Source organism: Sorghum bicolor, chromosome 5, assembly GCF_000003195.3.
Source record: "Sorghum bicolor cultivar BTx623 chromosome 5, Sorghum_bicolor_NCBIv3, whole genome shotgun sequence".
In the NCBI taxonomy this organism is placed as follows: Eukaryota; Viridiplantae; Streptophyta; class Magnoliopsida; order Poales; family Poaceae; genus Sorghum; species Sorghum bicolor.
Window position 1 is genome coordinate 28,651,734 of NC_012874.2, and position 21,415 is coordinate 28,673,148.

Consider the following 21,415-nt stretch of genomic DNA (forward strand, 5'->3'; position numbering starts at 1 on the left):
TCCTGGCTCTCGTGCGCGCGTCAGGCGGCGGACAGTGTCCTTGTGCTCTACGCTCCTCGACTCGCTCGGGCTTGTTTCCGTATTCGACGGTAGCTGGCGCTCGACCCTTGATCGATTCGCTCGACGCCATTTCCGTCTTCGAGGCTGCGGTCATCGATGGCTGTGCATATGTATGACCAGAGCGTCGAGTTGAGGGCCTCAACCTGCGTACGGATAATCTCGTTATGTGCGTCGGTGAGGGTACCCCTTACTGATACCCTCGACAGTAGCCCCCGAGTCTCCATTCGAGCGTTGGCGCTCGAGTGGAGGCTTTGTTTTGCGCTTGAATTTCCGTGGGGGCGCGCGAGCGACCCCGCGGGGGTAGCCCCCGAGCCCTTGGAGGAGTTTTTGACTCCTTCGAGGGTTATTTTGCCTAATTTGCAAAAACGCTATTGACACCAGTGGTGGAAGGTTCTGATTGGCTTTCCTTGCGCGGAGGTTTCGACGTACTCTCGATAGAGCGAGCGTCTTCCACCCCAGATTGAGTTCCTAGCGGGTAGTCCAAGTGAGAACCTGTGCCCCCTTCGACGGGGTCAGCTGTAGCCCGGAGGCATTCTCATAAAGCGGGGTCGACGTGGTCGGGGGTACTGGTCTCATTCGATAGAGTCCAGCAGCTCGATGCCTCCCGTCGGGGGGATCCCTCTCGACTGTCTCGACCCTACCTTGGACATAACCAGCGAGTCTTCGAGGCGGGCCTCGATCTTCGACCGCTCGCTGGAGATCCCTGACTCCGGTGCTCGAGATCGGCTGTCGAACCCTTTTGGTTGGCCAGCCTGCGACCTCTCGAGGCTTTCGCGAGTACGCCCCATGGCTTACAAGGGAAGGAAATGGCCGCGGCGGTTCGCCTTTTTGCCCGTTGGGCGCGCCTTTTTAGGTGGGTGACGTTACGACACTGCGTCGGCGTGGAATTCGGAGCGCCCAGCCTGTGAGGGGAAAAGACCGTTAGATGGCGCATTTATGGGGGGAGTTACCTCATTTCTCAGATCTGTCCGTTGGCGGACTGCTGCCTATAAATACGCCGTGGCGCCGCCGCCGTTCTTTCTTCTTCCTTCCGCCTTCTTGCTTTCACCCTTTCGTTGCCTTAGCTCTCTTGCTGTCTTACGCGCGCGTGCACCCCCTCAAGCGGTAGCGAATCCACCATCCTTCCAGCCAAGATGCCTGTGACACTCGTCGCAGCCGACGACTGGCGCCCGTCGTCGATGACGGAGCACCGGTTACTAGAGCTTGAGAGTGAGGGACTGTTGCGCCGTCGCACCTCGCTGTCGTCGCCAGAGTGGATCGCTCCACCGGCGGGCCACAGGGAGCCCCAGCCGCCCGAGGGCTATGTGGTGTCGTTCGCCAAATTCCACCGCCACGGCCTGGGCACTCCCCCGATCCGCTTCATGCGGGCACTCTGCTTCCACTACGGGGTGGAGCTCCAGCATTTCTCCCCGAACGCCATCACCATCACGGCGGTCTTCGCCGCGGTGTGTGAGGGCTATCTGGGGATGATGCCCCACTGGGATCTGTGGCTCCACCTCTACAGGGGCGAGCTTTTCAACGCCTCCACCGGAACCACTGGTGTGAGGAAGCACGTGCGGGTCGGGTGCCTCAACCTGGTGCTGAAGACGAAGAAGACGGAGAGGCCGCGCGAGTACATCCCGGTGGGGTTGTCATTGAACCATGCCGGATGGGACTCGCAGTGGTTCTATCTGAGGAACGACGACGGTCTCTTCCCCGCTTACACTGGTCATCTGATTACGGAGCGCCCGGACAACTGGACATACGGCGTCGTCCAAGAGCACCAGTCGCGGCTCGACCCCCTCCTCGACGCCATGAAGAAGCTGCGGCTGGAGGGCCTGTCCGCCGCTCTCGTCCTCTCGGCCGTTCATTGTCGAAGGGTCCTTCCTTTGATGTCTCGGCCGTTGAGGATGGATGAGATGGGGTCGGGCGTATCGTCCCGGGATCTCGAGGCATGCCGAATGTCTAACGAGGCTCTGGCGGACGAGGAGACCGTTGCCCGAGTTAGGGCAGCCATCGCCGGTGTCTTTAAGTCGAAGCATGTTAACGGCTTCCCCATGAGGCCCGACGAAGGCTCGATCGACCTGGTACGCTCTTTTCTCGCGCATAGCTCCGATTCTTGATTTCTCTCGATCCTTTTTAAACCTTTCTTTGTTCTGGCAGGGACGTATCGATGTCCGGTCCTCGAGGCCCCCTGTGAAGGAGGACGAGGTCGATCGCGATAGACGGCGCCAGTCCGCTGAAAAGCTGAAGTCCGCCAAGGACTCTGCAAAGAAAGGGGAGAAGAAGAAGAACCTCGACCGCCAAGCATTAGACGCGCGTCGAGCTAAATCCAGGCAAAGGGGGGAGCCTGAGGAAGAATCCCCCAGCGAAGATGATGACGACGACGAGGACAGCGATGATTCTGAGGGGATGGCGTCTCGCTTTGACCGGGTCCTCGAGGGTCCGCCTCGTGGCGACGTCGACGTCTCTCGGACGGAAGCTCCAAAGGAGGGTCCGAGCGGATCTCACCGCCCTCGGGCCGGCACCCCTCCTGCGCCCATGACTGGTCAGGTCGCGCCGCGCCCTCCCCCGGCGCCCAGTGGGGCGGCCTTGCTAGGCCCTAGGCGACGGGGCCGCTGACTCGCGGTCGCGCCGCGGCCTCCGAGAAAGGAGAGGCTGGCCGCAGGAGCGCTAGTCCCGGTGCCCGTCAAGCGGGAGTTGCCGCGCCGAGGCTAGTGCCTATCCTCGAGGGGCCTGGAGCCTTGACGCGGGGTGGCTCGAGACCCACCGGTCGGGGCGTCGGGAGGCGAGCCGTTCTCCATGTGGGGTAAGCTTCTTCGACGTTGTGACTTTTGTTTTCTTATTCCTCTGCATTTTCTCATATGCTGATTTTTTTACGCTCATCTCTCTTCCTTTCTCAGGCTAAAGCGGACTCTCGAGCAGGCTTAGCCTTCAATGGCGAAACGGCTCAAAGCGGGAGCAGTTTCCAAGGAGCCAGGTTTGTGGCTCAGTTTTGGTACTTGTGATGTTCTCATGTTGGTCGTCATAGTGACCGGCCTCCATTCTTTGTTTTGCAGGCTCATCCGACTCTCGTCCTCCGGCTGACGCTGAGAGTGCCCTGCCTCATCCTGAGCCTGCCCCGTTGCCGCCGACGCGGGTCGAGGCGCCACAGACTCAGGGGCAAGAAGGAGCCCTCGAGCCTCCCTGATTGGGGGTCGAGGCGGACCCCATTACCATCAGCGACACGTCTGGCGGTAACGAGTCATCGGGGGATGCCCACCCTATGGAGGAGGAGGTGTCGACCTCCCTCATCGCGGGGCGGACTCCCTGGCCCGCTGGTCTTCACGCTCTCGAGGAGTAGAAGAAGAAAGAGGAGGAGGATGAGGAGCGGGAGCGCGAGGCAACACGGCAGCCGCAGGAGCAAGGCCGCTGGCAAGAGCCGCAGGAGCACGAGGAGCAACAACAGTAGCAGCAGCAGCAACAGCAACAGCAACAGCAGCAGGTGGAGCACCAACACCAAATGCTCGAGTTGGAGTAGCAGCAGCATCAGGGGGGCCAAGAAGAAAAACCGCTTGAGCCCCCACCTCAAGATCTGCCTCAACTAGTACCGCCAGCACCGCAAGAGCCTGGCGGGCAGGAAGAAGATCTGCCGGTGTACGGCCCTCCGACCCAGCGTGGCTCCTTCTAGGGGCGCCCTCCACGATCCGGGCAGAGTCGGGGCGAGCGGATGGTGTGGTGGCGCTTGCCTGCATGATGCGCACCCCCACCGACCCCGAGTCCGAGATCAAGCGGACGATCTACGGCATGGACGGGATCGCCCCAGGGTTCCTCCGGGAGCGTCGGGCGTGGGAGGACCGCTTTCCCTCTGAGGAGGATGAGATCGGGACGTCGGGGAGTAAGGACGGTACCTGGAAGACGGTGGACGACGACAGGCGGTTCCCATGCCTCGTCGACCTGTTCTTGCGCCACGAGGGCTCCCTCGAGACCGTCGAGAACCTTATCTGCGGCATCAAGGCGCGGGTAGATCGAGAGATGGAGAACTGTTGCCCCGATCGGATTCGTATCCGGGCTTCCACCGATCCGTCCGAGCCCAACATCTTCCTCGACGACAAGAAGGAGGCCGAGAAGTGGGAGCATGTCGAGGAGCTCCGCCATTGGATGAAGCACGTGGTGGGGCTCCTGTCGGACATTATCAACAACGAGCTTGGGCCGGCTTATTTTGTAAGTGCTTTTTGATCTTTTACCCTTATGGGGCCTTTTGGTTTTGTACTCTAACTGTTCGACCGCCGGTTCGCAGGATATGAAAGAGACGTCCCGCATCAAGTCGAGCTTCATTCACGCCACAAGAGGCGGCTGGGAGCAGCTCCCCGTCCTCAAGGACCAACTCCTCGAGTCGCAAGTGAAGCTCCTTAAGTCCTATAAAGATCTCATAGTGCTCGAGGAGGAGAAGAAGGCGAGGGAGGCTGCCTTGGTCGAGGCTCGAGAGGCCTCAAGGAAGGCGGAGGAAGAGACGACGCTGCTGCAGGAGCGGGCTCTGACGGTCGAGGAGGCCGCGTCCAGAGCCCAGGAGGAGGCCCTGTCCTACAAGAGCGTCATTGCGGACCTGGACAAGGAGAAGGACCTTCTCAAGACCGACCTGGACTCCCTCCGGGAGTCCTTCCAAAAGATGAAGGTGGAGCACATGAACGGCGAGATCGCCAGGAGCGTCGCGGAGGAAGCCAAGAAGAAGGCCCTCGAAGATCTCGAAGCGAAGCGGGCTCAATCCTGCAGGCTCTCTGGCGATGTCGAATGTCTGATGGGAGAGCTGTTGGAGAAGAGCGGGGCCATTGCTCAGGCTGGCAAGGCGAACGAGGATCTCCGCGTCGCCAATACTGAGCTGGCACGCTCCAATAGAGATATCGAGAAGGCCAACACCAGACTGGTCGGCGAGAACACGGCCCTGGAGGAGAGCGTCCGTGGTACGTTTCCTTTGTCGGATTTCTTTTTCGAGGTGTGCTTGGTTTTTCCTATGGTTTCTTGTATTGGCATTTACAGGGCTTAAGGACGAACTCCTAGCCGCCCAAGTCGAGGCCCGTAATGCTAAGGCCTAGCTCGAGGCGGAGGTTGCTTTGAACCGTCGCGTGCGAACAGCGATAAACGACCTCTCGACCTCCTGGGAGGTCGAGCCTGTGGACGAGTCGAAGGAGGACGCTCGAGGCGACACACTGGTCGACCAGCTGTGCTACTTAGACGCGACGCTGAGAGATCGGGTGCGGGATGCCCTCCACATCGGGGCGAAGCGGGCGATGGCGGTTGTCTGCTCTGGCTTCTCCTACGACATGGAGGTAGTGTCCCATGGCTTCGTCACCGACATCTCTAAGACCGATGCGGAGAACGAAGAGAGGCTCCATGCCTTGTCCGATGACGCGGAGGCTCCTAGAGAGAGGCTGGCCAAGCTATTTGAGCCTAAGGTGCTTCCTCCTGAGACTAGCTCGGGTGGAGGTGAGGGTGGTGAGGATCGTGCCATGGACTGAGACCTGCGAGCCTACTTAGGGTGCCTAGGGCCCCTTGTATAATACTTTGTTAATCCTGTTTTTAAGTGATACAGTATCTTTTGGTAATTGTTAAATGTTTATTTGTCTTTCCGCTCGAGGTCCTTTTATTTCTCTTTGCGCCTACGTATGTGTTCCTTGTTCAATTTTTCGTAAAAGACAGCTTCGATTACCTCGAGGGTGAGGGAGTGAGTAGAGTTTCCATAGCCCGGGGGCGTAGCAGTTCTCAGGCTCGTTATCCCTCGGCCCTTAAGGGGCTCGAGGCGCCTCAACTACTCGATCGTGCAAGGTTTACTAACTAAGAGAGAAATTTTTAGCTTTTTTCGACACTTGGCTTTTTTCGACACTTTGGGGGGGTCGCCCCCCTGGTAGCCCCTGAGGGGGTACCGGCTATGATGGGTCATAGTCGGTACTCCCTTCTTACGTCAGGATTTTGACTTGTAAAGCCTTAGTACGAAAAGGAAGTTGCTCGAGGGAAAGACTTCATTTATTCATGCATTTATTTACAAAGTCTTGGTACAGAATGAGCGCTGGAACATAAGGTTTCGAAATTCTAAGGGTAGAATCGACATAGTTGTTCGATGTTCCATGCGTTGTTGAAGATCGCCCCCTTCTCGTCTGCTAACTTGTACGTTCCTGGCTTCAAGACTTCGGCCACCACGTACGGGCCTTCCCAAGGCGGGGTCATCTTGTGGCGTCCTTGATTGCTCTGCCGTCGTCGTAGGACAAGGTCACCCACGTTTAAGTCACTCTTGCGTACGTGCTTGTCGTGGTAGCGTCGAAGTTTCTCCTGGTATCTGACAGTGTTGAGGAGGGCCATGTCTCGAGCCTCCTCGAGTTGGTCGACCACGTTTTCTTGAGTCTCCTTATTTGATTGCACGTTGTATGCCTTGAGTCGAGGGGACCCATACTCGAGGTCTGTGGGGAGGACGGCCTCAGAGCCGTAGACCATGAAGAACGGGGTGAATTTTGTGGCCCTGCTTGGTGTTGTCCTTGGGCTCCATAGGACCGAGGAAAGCTCCTCGACCCACTTCTTGCCGAATTTCTTCAAGCGATTGTAGATCCTTGGTTTGAGTCCTTGCAAAATCATGCCGTTGGCACGCTCGACCTGGACGTTAGTTCGAGGGTGGGCCACTGCCAACCAGTTCACACGGATGTGATGCTGATTGCAGAAGTCCAAGAACTTTTTGCCGGTGAACTGAGTGCCGTTGTCGGTGATGATGACGTTGGGAATCCCAAACCGGTGGATGATGTCGGTGAAGAAAAGGACGGCTTGCTCGGAGCAGATGTTGGTGATGGGTTGAGCCTCGATCCACTTAGAGAATTTGTCGATGGCCACCAGCAAGTGGGTGTACCCTCCTTTCGCCTTTTGTAAGGGCCCTACTAAGTCGAGCCCCCACACCGCAAATGGCCATGTAATTGGGATCATCTGAAGAGCGTGGGCGGGCATGTGCCTCTGTTTGGCATAGAACTGGCACCCATGACATGAGCGTACGAGCTCGATGGCATCTGCTACAGCTGTTGGACAGTAGAAGCCTGTCGAAAGGCATTCCCTACGAGGGTCCGTGGAGCAGCATGGTGGCCACAAGCCCCCGAGTGTAGGTCCTCGTGTAGTTTCCGGCCTTCTTCCACGGTGATGCAACGTTGCAAGACCCCCGTCGGGCTTCGTCGGTATAGCTCATTGCCTTCGCCGTATATCACATATGACTTGGCCCGTCGAGCGATTCGGCGGGCTTCAGATCGATCTTCTGGCAGCTCGCAGTGGATTAGGCAGACGAGGAACGGTGTGCGCCAGTCGAACGGTCGACCGGGCCGCCGTTCTACCTCCATCACCTCAGCTGCCATCAATAGTGCGTTGACGGTGTCGGTTGGCTAGGCGGGAGCGGCATCGACGCCAGCCCCTGAGCCCAAGTCGACGGATGGCTCGTGAAGATATCTCGAGAACGCGTCAGGCGGTACCGTGCCTAGGGTCGATGCGATCTTGGCGAGTTCGTCGGCTGCTTCGTTGTAGCATCGGGCGACATGGACGAGCTCGAGGCCATGGAACTTGTCCTCGAGTCAATGGACTTCTTTGCAGTACGCCTCCATTTTCGGGTCATGGCAGCTTGAGGTCTTCATTACTTGATCCATGACGAGTTGGGAGTTGCCTCGGACGTCAAGGCGTCGGACTCCTAGCTCGATGGCGATCTTGAGACCGTTGATTAGGGCCTCGTATTCTGCGACATTGTTGGATGCAGCAAAGTGAATCCTGATGACGTACCTCATATGGACGCCCAAGGGCGAGATGAACAGCAGGCCGGCCCCGGCCCCCGTTTTCATGAGTGACCCGTCGAAATACATCGTCCATAGCTCCGCCTCGACCTGAGTCGGGGGGAGCTGGGAGTCTGTCCATTCCGCGACGAAGTCCACCAGGGCTTGGGATTTGATGGCCTTGCGAGGCGCATAAGTGAGAGTCTCACTCATAAGCTCGACCGACCATTTAGCTATTCTTCCAGTGGCCTCCTTACTCTGGATTATCTCACCCAAGGGGAAAGACAAGACCACCGTGATGGGGTGACCGAGGAAGTAGTGCTGCAGCTTGCGGCGTGCGAGGATTACGGCGTAGATCACCTTCTGAATTTGGGGGTAACGTGCCTTGGTCTCCGAGAGTACCTCGCTGACGAAATAGACTAGCCTCTAGACTGGCAATGCATGCCCCTCCTCCTGCCTTTCGACCACCACCACCGCACTGACGACCTGGGTCGTCGAGGCAACGTAAAGGAGTAGTGGTTCCACAGGCTGAGGTGGGACCAGGACTGGCGCTGAGGTTAGCGTTTTCTTCAGACTTTCGAGGGCTACCTCGGCCTCTGGGTCCAAGAGAAACGCTCGACCTTCTTCAGAAGTCGATACAACGGTAACGCCTTTTCTCCTAGTCTCGAGATGAAACGGCTCAGAGCTGCCAGGCATCCCGTGAATCTTTGCACACCCTTGATGTCTTGGATTGGCCCCATTCTTGTGATGGCCGCGACTTTCTCGGGGTTGGCCTCGATCCCGTCCTGGGAAACGATGTACCCCAGGAGCATGCCTTGAGGCACGCTGAAAACGCATTTCTCGGGATTGAGCTTGATCTGATTGGTGCGTAAGCAGCTAAAAGCGATCTCGAGGTCCTGGATCAGGTCCCCTCGCCGCTTTGATTTGACAACGATGTCGTCGACATAGGCCTCGACCGTCGACCCTATGTGTTTGCCAAATACGTGGAGCATGCAGCGTTGGTACGTGGCTCCCGCGTTTCGAAGCCCAAACGGCATGGTTACATAGCAATACATCCCAAAAGGTGTTCGCGAGCTGGTTGGACTCTTTCATTTTTATTTGATGGTAACCAGAATATGCATCAAGGAAAGAAAGGGTTTCACATCCCACAATAGAATCGACCATTTTGATCAATACGTGGTAATGGAAAAGGAACATTCGGACATGCTTTATTTAGACTTGTATAATCGACACACATCCTCATTTTCCCATTCTTTTTCTTAACTAATATAGGGTTTGCTAACCAGTCGGGATGATGAACCTCCTTGATGAATCCGGCCGTCAAAATCTTGTGGATTTCCTCGCCAATGATCTTGCGCTTCTCCTCGTTGAATCGGTGCAACCACTGCTTCACTGGCTTGGACCTGGCTCGAATCTACAAGGAGTGCTCGGCGACTTCCCTCGGTATGCCTGGCATGTCCGAGGGACTCCAAGCAAACATGTCGGCGTTCGCACGGAGAAAGTCGACGAGCACAGCTTCCTATTTGGGGTCGAGGTCGGCGCTGATCGTCAGCACCTTGTCGTCAGAGTTGTTGGGGTCGAGCGGGATCTTCTTGGTTCCCTCTGCTGGCTCGAAGCTGCCCGCGTGGCGCTTGGGCTCTGGAGCCTCAGCGGCCAGGGCCTCGAGCTTTGCGACGAGCTCGGTGGAGTTCTCGACCGCCTCCCCATACTCGACGCACTCAACGTCACACTCGTAGGCGTGCTCGAAGGAGGAGCTGATAGTGATGACGCCTTTGGGACCGGGCATCTTTAGCTTCAAGTAGGTGTAGTTGGGTATGGCCATGAACTTGGCGTAGCCCGGGTGCCCGATGATGGCGTGGTACGTGCCCCGGAACCCGACCACCTCAAAGGTGAGGGTCTCCTTCCTGAAGTTGGCCGCCATGCCGAAGCAGACCGGTAGGTCGATTCGACCTACTGGCAACGCCTTTTTCCCTGGCACGATGCCATGGAAACCGCCGGCGCTTGGCTGGAGCCGTCCCCTATCGATGCCAAGGAGGTCGAGGGTCTCGAGGTAGATGTTGTTGAGGCTGCTGCCTCTGTCCATTAGCACCTTTGAGAGCCGGGTGTTGACGATGATGGGGTCGACGACGACCGGGTAGACGCCGGGGGCGACTACCTTGTCGGGGTGGTCCTCTCGATCGAAGGTGATGGGAGTGCTCGACCAGCTGAGGTACTGGGGCACCGCCATTCTTGCCGCGAAGACCTCGCGGCGTTCCCTTTTGCGCTGCCTTGTGGTCAACTGTGTCGAGGGCCCACCATAGATCATGTACCAGCCGTGGACGGCAGGGACAACGTCGTCGTCCTTGTTGCCTTCTTTGTCGTTGCCCTTCTCCTTTTTTGAATCGTCACGCGCATCCCTTTTGAACCCTAGACCGTCGAAATGCCTTTTCAGCATACGACAGTCCTTGAGCTTGTGGTTGGCGCCTCCCTTATGGTAAGGGCACGGCTCTTCTAGCATTTTGTCAAAAATGCCTCCATCCGGAGGGCCTCGAGGTTTCTTCCGTTCCATGGCGGCGACAAGATTGTCATCGGAATCTTCCTGCTAGAACTGCCGTGCTTTCTACTTCTTTTTGTTCTTCTTGAGCCCTCGACTGGGGGTTCCATCTTCATCGACGGGCTGCTTGCCTTTCCTTCCTTCACAACTGAAGAAGGCGCTGACTGCCTCCTCCCCTGCTGCGTAGTTTGCTACTACGTCCATCAGCTCATCGACGGTCTGAGGTCGATTCCGACCCAATTCCCGCACTAAGTCTCGACTGGTGGTACCAGAGACAAAAGCCAGGATGACGTCATGGTCAGGGATTTGTGGCAACTCAGTGCGCTGCTTTGAGAAGCGTCGAGCATACTCTCGAAGAGTTTCTCCTGACTTCTGCTTGCATTTGCTGAAGTCCCACGAGTTCCTGGGCCGTATGTAGGTCCCTTTGAAATTACCCTCGAAGACTTTAACCAAATCGACCCAGTCGTGGATCTGATTTGCTGGAAGTTCCTCGAGCCATCGACGGGCGGTGTCGGAGAGGAAGAGTGGTAGCTGTCTGATGATGGCTCGATCGTCCCCTCGAGCGCCTCCTAGCTGACAGGCCAGCCTGAAATCGGCCAGCCACAACTCTGGTTTGGTCTCGCCATTGTATTTCGCGATGCTGGTTGGGGGTCAGAATGGACTGGGCAGGGGTGTGCTGTAGATTGCCCTGCTGAACACCCGTGGGCCTGGTGGCTCGGGAGCCACCCGGTCCTCATCGCTGTCGTACCTTCCACCACGATGTGCGCTATAACCGCGTTCTTCGGCATCCCCGTACCGACGGCGTCGATTCTCTTCGATGTCATGCCGCGCGTCGTGTCGACGCTGATTGTCGACAGGAAGGACGAGAGTGGTCTTTCTTCCTCGAGGGGGTGGTTGTTGATGGACTGACACCTCCTTTTCATTTTGGGGTGGCTCAACACGCTTTTCAGTGGCAGCTCCTCGTCGTCGAGAAGCCGAGCTTTCGGCTTGTTGAACCGCCGCTACCTAGAGCAGAGTCTGCACCTCGTCTCGAATGCATCGAGCTTGGGATTTCGATGGCTCCGGCATGTTGCGCAGTAGCATCGTCGCCACCACTACATTCTGGCCCACTCGAGGGAAACGGCTGACAGGCTGCTCTGGCTCTACGTCTCCGACGATTTGTCGATGTACCTCTCGAGCGCGTCTGCGGACACTTCCGCCGAGCGGGTAGGGCAGGTCTTGCTCAAGGATTTGCTCGAGCAGGACGAGGCGCTCACGGTCTTCCTCGAGCTTCATCTTGAGCTCCCGTAGCTTTGCAAGCTGCGCAGCCATGTCTTCCTATGGAGGGGGGTCGACCTGTCCGTCGTTCCCAGGCGTCCTGGGGTCTTCCCGTGCTGCAGGGGCTCGACCGCCCCCAGCAGCATCCTGCGTCTTGTCGGTGGTTTCTACTGCCCCGTCGATGTGATAGCATTCCCTTGTAGGGTCGTAGCTATCAGTCTCGGAGTCGGAGTCCGGCTCGGCGGCGTAGAAGCATCCACGTCCTTCCTCCAGCAGCCGTTGCCTGAGTGAGGTGATCGTGTATCGCCCAGGGCCTAGGCGGCGGAGGCCTCGCACCTGGGAGAAATTCGGCAGTTCGGACATCGGCCGTAGTGCTTCGGAGTCACGTGGGAGGACCATTGGTCTCTCCACGTACATCTAGGCGTTTGGGCATATTGCTCTGGCGAGCGATGCCGCGGCGTTGTCTAATCCGAATGGCAGTGCCCTTCTTGGAGTGAACAACCCGTGTGGAAGTAGCTTAGCAGCGGTGGGGGAGGGTGCGTGAGACACGTCCCCTCCCGTCGTCGTGCGGTGTTGAGCCGTCGTGCCTGCAGTTCTGGCACATGGTGCTGCCGGCTCGTGGCCCACCTCCTGCCTCGCACGAGTTGCCGGTCGTGATGAGGCAGAGGGGTGGCGGTGGTGCTGTCCGCGCCTCTTCTTGGGTGGGGAGGCGTGGTGGCGACGGCGTCTCAGGGCCCTCAACCGTGCTAGTGCAACGCGGGCTCCTCCTGGTCCTTTGACTGAGAGCAAGGTCATGTCGTAGCTGGAGCCCGTGGACATGAACTCGAGACTCCCAAACCAAATTACCGTGGAGCGCGGAATCGGCGAGGCGAGAGCAGCCATCTGGAAATCAATGAAAAACACGCAGGACCCCTACCTGGCGCGCCAACTGTCGGTGTTTTCCCCCCGGGGGGTCACACCAACGAGTAAAATTGTATGCGTGCTCCCTTTCCCACATGGTGATGCAAGAAGGCACAAAGATTTATCCTGGTTCGGGCAAGAGAAGGCCCTACGTCCAGCGGGGGTGGGAAGTTTGTATTATCTTGCACCGAAGTGCTTGTACAGGGGCGAATACAAGCATGGTATGAAGTGTGGAAGTTCTACTACGTATGAGCGTGGTGTTGCCTGTCTATCTATTCCCGGATCCTTCCTTTTATAGCTCCAAGGAGAGACCCAGGGTACATGTATAGGTGTCAGAGTAGGGGTCGATAGGAGCATGGAGTGCTAACCTACTCGAGGCCTCCGTACCGGCGTGACCTCGAGCCGTCCCGTCTTAGTAGCCTGGTGATGATTACGCGTGCCCCTGTAACCTGCCTTGCGCGCCGTCTTGGGCTGGTTCACTGGTCGCATGCCTGTACGACACGGTGGCAGATCTGGCGGAGTGGTTGTGGTGTTGTCAGTCGACATCCAATTCGTCCCCAGGAAGGAACCGGGTTTGGTCGAGGGTTAGACGCCGTGCAAAGACCTGATATCCGGAGCGCTAACCTTGGTTGTCTCGAGGGGGTTCCGATTAGACGTCCCATCCTTGTTTCCCGCGTCCTGACACGCCCTGGGTCGTTTGGTGGGGAAGGCTGCAAAAAGAACGATGGGACGGGTCCCTGTTATCACGCCTCCCGTGACCACTGTGTTAGGTGGGAATGCGGCGGGCGCATTAAATGTCCTGGTTCTCGTGCGCGCGTCAGGCGGCGGACAGTTTCCTTGCGCTCGACGCTCCTCGACTCGCTCGGGCCTGTTTCCGTATTCGACGGTAGCTGGCGCTCGACCCTTGATCGATTCGCTTGACGCCATTTCCGTCTTCGAGGCTGTGGTCGTCGATGGCTGTGCATATGTATGACCAGAGCGTCGAGTTGAGGGCCTCAACCTGCGTACGGATAATCTCGTTATGTGCGTCGGTGAGGGTACCCCTTACTGATACCCTCGACAGGAGGTTCGAAGCTTTCTTGGTTTAGCTGGGAATTATCGTTGTTTTATCCCCAACTTCTCCAATATTGCTAAGCAAATGACCAGTTTGCTACAAAAGGATCATAAGTTTGCATGGACAGAGGGGTGTGAAGTAGCCTTCCGCACCTTGCGAAAGCTACTAACCACTGCTCCTATTTTAGCGCAACCGAATATCGAGAAGCCTTTTGATGTGTTTTGCAACGCATCGAAAAGTGGTTTGGGATGTGTGCTGATGCAAGAAGGTAGAGTTATAGCTTATGTTTCACAACAGTTGAGAAAACATGAAGTCAACTATCCGACTCACGACCTTGAACTAGCAGCTATTGTGCACGCTCTAAAGATCTGGAGACATTATCTGCTTGGAAATAAGTGTCATATTTATACGGACCATAAAAGCCCGAAGTACATCTTCACCCAATCTGAGTTGAATATGAGACAGTGAAGATGGTTAGAGTTGATCAAGGATTATGATCTTGAGGTCCACTACCACCTCGGCAAGGCTAACGTGGTAGCGGATGCCTTAAGTGGTAAACCACGTTATCAAGTGGTCCAGCCTTTGTTTGAAGATGGTTTCAATCTCATGCATCCTAAGGTTTTATGTCACATATAGCTTAGTTGTTCACTTGAGAGCCAAGTCATCAAAAGTCAGAGAACAGACAAGGGCATTTCTCATATCAAAGAAAAGATCAAGGGGGACCCAAGACTCAGTTTCGAGTTGACGAGAAAGGAGTATTGTGGTTTCAGCATCGGTTGGTAGTTCCGAAGGATAGAGAGCTAAAGAATCAAATCAAGGATGAAGCACATCTTTCAAAGCTTTCTATCCATCCTGGGAGTAGTAAGATGTATCAAGTTCTGAAGTCTCACTTTTGATGGACCAAAATGAAGAAAGAGAAAGCAACATATGTGGCCCGATGTGACACGTGTTGTAGAGTCAAAGCTACACACATGAAACCCGCATGGTTACTGCAACTGTTGTCAGTTCTAGATTGGAAGTGGGAAGAGGTCAGCATGGACTTCATCACGGGTCTACCGACTACACGAAAAGGGAATGACTCAATTTGGGTAATCGTAGATCGATTGACCAAGTCAGCTCACTTCATCCCAGTTAAGACTCGTCACAGACCTCCTGAGTATGCTGACTTATACATGGCCGAGATTGTCAAGTTGCATGGTATTCCCAAAACCATTATATCAGATAGAGGACCGTAGTTCACCACTCACTTTTGGGAGCAAATGCACAAGAGTTTGGGGATGAGTCTCGTAAGAAGCACCGCGTATCATCCTCAAACTTCAGGCCAAACAGAAAGAATCAATGAAGTGCTTGAAGATATGCTGAGAGCTTGTGTGCTGTCTTCAAGGGGATCTTGGGAATCATGGTCACCTTTGGATGAATTCTCTTACAACAATAGCTATCAAGAAAGTATGAAGATGGCTCCGTTCGAAGCTTTGTATGGTCGAAAGTGCAGGACTCCATTAAACTGGGTCGAACCTAGTGAAAGGAGATACTACGGTATCGACTTTGTAAACGACATTGAGAAGAAAGTACAAATCATACAACAACACATGAGAGCCGCACAATCACGATAGAAAAGCTATGCCGACAAGAGAAGAAGGCCGCTTGAGTTCAATGTGGGTGACTATGTTTACCTTAATGTGACACCGATGAAGAAAGTTTAGCGCTTCCGAGTTCGAAGTAAGCTTGCACCTAGATAGGTGGGGCCGTATCACATAATAGAACGAAAAGGCTTTGTGGCCTATAAGATTCAGCTGCCTGAAGAGTTGAGCTCGATCTTTCCAGTCTTTCATGTATCCCAGTTGAGGAAGTGTTTGAAGGTACCCGAACGGAGGATTGAACCTTGGGGGATCAAAATAAAGGCAAATTTTGAATATAAAGAACAACCGGTGGGTAGCATGGATACCAAGGATCGGGTAACCAGGAATAGAGTTGTCAAAACCTACAAGGTGGTGTGGAGTCATCACAATGACAGAGACGCCACCTGGGAAACAGAGGATTACCTGAAAACAGTCTACCCAAAATTTCAAAAGAAATGGTTAGTAACCCAAAAATCTCGGGATGAGATTTTCCTAAGGGGGGAAGGGCTGTAATACCCTAGGTGTTAAGCATGCATTTAGTTTCATAAGCTCACTCATAAGCATCCTCGTCAAGCATAGCATGGGCATAGCATCACATAAGCATGGTAGCTTTTGAATTGTGATTTTATGTGCTTGATTAAGTGAATTAAATGTGACAAAATTTGTATGCTTGCTTAAAAATTTCTTGTAATGACCAAAATAAGTTGGAATATGTTATAGGAGAATTAAGAACAATTTTGAGAAATTTTTGGAGCTCTAGAACTTGAGGAATGGATTTTATAAAAAAATCCCCAATATGAATTTATTTCAAAACCTAGAACTAGTTTTGGGTTGCATTTCAAATTCTAATTGTAATTTGGAATTTTAGCTTAAACCAAAGTTGTAGAACTTTTTATTGGTAACAATTTTTGTTTTAGGGGCAAGACCTAATTAAATGGGTCAAAATGAGCTTGGAAAAATATTTGGAAAAAGAAATTCAAAAAATGGAAAAGGGAAAGGGGGTGCTAGCAGGCCGCGGCCTCGCTTCTGGCCCGCTGGCCGAAGCCGGCCCAGCCGACCAACGCATCATCCCCTCCCCGCGCTACCGCCCGCACCGGCATCCACGCGCGTACGGTCGCGCCGTGACGCCGTGGCGAGCCGACAGAGCTCGGCCGCCGCGTGGCGCGCATGCGCCAGGGTGGACGCACCCTGGTCAGCCACTAGGTGTGCCCGGCTCCTTCCCCACTGCTAGTTGCGCATCTCCACTCTCTCTCTCTCACCCTCTCCTTCGCCCGCGGGCAGCAGCAACCCACGCCACCGCTCGCCATTGCCGCAGGCGCTCGGAGCATCTTTCTCCGGCAGCTCTGGCCTTCCCCTTCGAATCCGCAGCAACCAACAACTCCACCTCGCCCTCCCGCTCCCAGCGCGCGCTCAATCGCCTTCTGTAAGCTTAGCGTGCCCGTTATAGCTCACCGGAGTGAGTTGGAGCTCTGACGACCTCTCGGCTCGCGTGGTTCTCCCTCTCCTCTCCACATTTGCCTACGTTTTTGAGCGTGTTAGCTCTGCCTCAACGTCACGCACCGTTTCTCGTCGTTGGTTCACGTTCTACCGCAGCGAGATGGCTGGACCGCGGTGAGCAGTGCCGCCGCGTCCGCCATTCTCGACGGCGATGTACCTCTGGTGCTTGTTAAGAACTGAGAAGGGTACGGTTAGGTTCGTCTCATGCTCGGTAAGCAGTAGGTGCCCTTGAGATCCCGGCCGGTCTACGGCCGCGGATGCTCTGGGTGGCTGACGAGTGGGGTCGGTTGACCTACGGATCCCTCCTGTCAGCGCCTCTGGGAGATGGCATCCGGGTGCATGTTTTGAATCGATTTCGTTTTAAAAAGGTTTTCCAGAAATTTTTTTAAATAGTGTTTAATCCATATCTTGAGATACATAGCTCCAAAATGATGAATTAAAGTTTGATGTGTTCTATAAATACAGATCTACAACTTGGTATAATTGCATGTCATGTTTGTACAACTTTTCTGTGTAAATTTAATTATTCCATGTTTTGCTGATAATTAGAAAATGCATAGTAATTAGAATATAACTCAGAAAAATGTGATTCTTGCTTTGTTAACTGTGCACAGATATTTAGTCTCTGGGAAAAATATGGCACACAATATTTGCTGTATAAATTAATTTATGATGATTTAAATGCTTGCAAGACAGTGGTTTATGATTTTTAATAAATAACTGGATCATGCAATTAATCTGAAATTTTTTGTGGACATTTCTTATGTTAGTAAGTAATTTATGAAAATATGAAATCTGTTGTTTGACACTTTATCAACAGTAGGGTATTTACACTTAATAATAGTGATTAAACTTGTGATTTTTTGTGTAGGCCAAACCATCTGTCCAAATATTGTGAAAAAAAATATTGTGGTAGACTTCATATTTGAGCAGTGGCCTGCTGTAATTTTTGTGGAATTTATTGTTGAACAGAAGTTCATGCTACTGTGAACGGTTAAATAATGGTTAAATCAATTAAACCTTGTTATACCTGAGATAAATGAAGTGAACGGTGTTTGGTGTATCTTTGAAGCATCATGTTAGCTTGCTGGTTCATAATGATAAGAACTTGTAGAAGAGAATGCAATAGATGCTTAATTTGGTTACATGTTCTTGGATGATGTTGACTATCTTGTAGAAATAGTTTCTCATGTCATCTATGCACCATGGCATGATCATCTTGTTTTGACTTGCATACCAACTGCACCTCGGACATCTTGCACTAAACTCATGAGCACACATGCATCATAGAGGCTCACAGGAGAACGAGGTGGGACCCAAGGGGCAGGAGGAGACCTAGGAGGAGGAAACTTCTGGGAGGACCAGAGCCGAAAGGAGATTTGCAGGAGTGCCCGGACCACAGGCCTAGCACTTTCGAGAGAGGCAAGCCCCGGAGCATTCTAAGTTTCCCTATTCTCGCTAACTTAATTTGTTATATCATGATTGTCTTACTATGCTGCATTTAAGTGATAGGAGTTGCTTGATACCGTTGATGCATATTTACTCCTTGATATCACCACTTGATTATCTACCTTGTCCTATGTAGATAGGCTCAGAGTCTACGCTTAGCCTACCTAGTAAGGTAGAAGTTGGGTGATTTCCTGTCACCTGTGAGATATAGGTGGATACCTGAATGTTAGGTGTCAATGCTATGATGAAAAGTAATCAAGTGTGGGAATGAACCTGAGACTGGGTAGGGTCTTATGGTGGTGTTGACCATAGTGCCCCTGCTTGTGTCGATTAAGGACCGATCGTTGACGGCCCTCTTGTCATGTTGAACACATGCCCCACATTTTGCTAGCAGGATAAGTCGTTCCGACCGCGAAGCCTGAGCAGTATCCGGGCCGTGATTCAGCCCGATGTACGCGCTGTATTAGTGATGGTTGAGGAGAACGACGAGGGCACGACGCGCAACCTTGGTATACCTTGGATACCTCGGTCGCTGAAACGGTCCTCGAGTACGGGTGGTGCCTGTCGAGCCTACTAATTGGTCCTGGATAGTGCAATACGGTAAGCTGTAGCTCACTTGATCAATGAGTGTGGGTTGTGTGGGGAATAAACTCGCCAGCTTGTCAGAAATCAATTCGAATCGCCATCGCTCCTATAAAGTGAGCACTTGACTTGAGCCCTATCATTGTAGTAAGGACTATGAAACACTTGGGTTATGTTAAGTAATGTTTTTGTGAATGCTATGATAAGATACTATCATATCACAACACTTGTTTGCAATAGTACAGGTGTAAACCTAGACGATAGGTAAACTATACCTAACCTGAGCTAATTAAAGAAAAGAGAAATGTGAGGATATACTTCTAGTTGGGTAACACTTTTGCGCAAAAAAGGGTTTCAGCTACCCCACTATACAGCCTTCATGATCCTTGAAGAGTCTTTTATTTTTGGTTTATGACGGTTAAGTCTAGCTGAGTACACTCTCGTACTCAGGGTTCCATTCCCATGTTGTTTTGTAGATGGTCAGATGTACTATGGTTATTGCATTCACTGCTTGTACCCAGCAATGGCTGATGACTAGACCAAGGGCGATGGTCACTCTACCTCCTATTTTGCTGTTGTGGAAATGATCAAACCATGGCACTGTATTAGACTAAGGGTGTGTGTTATTTTAAAACTATGATGCTTCCTCTACTCATGAACTTGGTTTGTGATAACTTTAAGTGAACTCCGATGTAATCGCTGGATGTTGTGAACTAAATGTAACTGTGGATGGTGATCGCTGGACTTATTACGATCTTGGCTGTATGTATAAATTTTGTTTCGAAATCCTTCGAGATTTTATGGACAATCGGGATTATATGGGCTTAAGCTTGATGGTTCGACTGTGTAAATGGTCACTACTAGGCTTAACCTCTTACAATTTGGGCGGTTCTTTTACAGATTTAGCGCTGAATTTCTTCGTGACTGACATATCGCTTTGGGGTGTGTGTAGCTTCCCCTGACTCTCGACCGTCTGTTGACATCGATAATACCCCAACTCGATCGACGGAGGGGGGCAACGGCTCTAGAACCACCCTGCCGTCACCTGGATGAGTCGAGACGCCTCGTCCCCAGGGCCAGGAGGGAGCCCCCGAGCCGCCCGAGTCAGGGGGAGTGGGCGACCCCATCACTATCAGTGATGGGTCTGATGGCGGTCCGCGCTCGACGGATGCTCGCTCCAGGGACAAGGAGGTCGAGACCCCCACATCGAAAAACGAACACCATGGCCCATCGGGCTTCACTTCGTCGAGGAGAGGAGGAACAAGGATGAGGAAGAACGGAGGAAAGAAGAAGGAGAAAAAGAAGAACAACGCCTCCCGCAGGGGCGGCTGGCGCATCCGCAAGAGGCGTAGGTGCAACAGTGGCAACAGGAGTAGCAACAGCAGCTACATCACGAACAGCAAAAACAGCAGCGGCAAGAATAGAAAAAATAGCAGCGGTAGGAACAGCAACAGCAGCATCAGGAACAGCTCAAAGAGCAGCTGGAGCAGTGCCAGCAATAAGAGCTCCTGGAGCTTCAACGCAGCAGCAGCAACAACAGCTGGAAGAGCTGCTCGAGCAGCAACCGCAAAGCCCGCGCCAGCCACAGTCGCTGCCGTCACAAGGGCCCAAGTCTGGGGAAGAGGAACTGCCGATTTATGGTCTGCCAACCCCCGTGTGGCTCCATCCAGGGGGCCAGCCTCCATCCCGGCCGAACCTGGGTGGGAGGATGGTGTCGTGGCGCTGCCGTGTGCCATGCGCACACCAGTGGACCCCCAGTCTGAAATCAAGGGTACCATTTATGGTATCGAGGGATCACCCCGAGGTTCCTTCGAGACCGACTGCTGTGGGAGGATCTTAGTGCCGACAGGGGAGATGAGGCTAGGACCTCTGGTGGCGGCGATGCTGGCGAGGCTAGGACTTGGAGGTCGATAGACGATGACGGGCGGATTCCCTCCCTTGTCGATCTATTCCTACGCCAAGGAGGGTCACTCAAGAGTGTACAAGAGCTCATCCTGGGCATCAAAGCACGCACGAAGGAGGAGATGGAGAACTGGGCCCCGAGAGGATCCGTATTCGAGCGTCCACTTGTCCAGAAGAGCCTAATATTATGATGGACGACCGGAAGGAGGCGGAGAAGTGGGAGCATCTCGAGGAGCTTCGCCTCTGGATGAAGATGTCATGGGCCTTATGTCTGATATTGTCAACAACGGGCTTAGCCAGGCTTTCTTTGTAAGTACTTTTGGACCTTTGTTACTTGGGAGCTTAGGCTTGCATTCTTACTACTTTGCAACCTGCTGTAGAATTTGAAAGAGACCTCCCGCCTGAAGTCGTGCTTTATTCATGCGACGAGAGGCGGTTGGGAGCAGCTCCCTCTTCTTAAGGAGCAACTCCTTGAGTCGTAGGAGAAGCTTCTTTAGGCCTATAAGGATCTTACGGCGGCTTTGGAAGAGTACAAGGAGAGGGAGGTCGCTCTGACCAAGGCTCAGGAGGCCCTATCTACTATGGACAGCAAGGTCTCCCGGGCGGAGGAGGATGCCCAAGGCACCCGAGAGGCCTCAGAGAGGGCAAAGGAGGAGGCCGCGCAATCGAGGGAGCGGGCCGCCTTGGCTGAGGAGGCGGCTACCAAGGCCCAGGAGGAGGTCGTGAGGTATAAGGATGTGGCTGCCGATTTGGACAAGGAAAAGAGCCTCATCGAGTCGGATCTCGCCGCAGCCCGAAGCGCCTACTGTGGCGTAAAAGA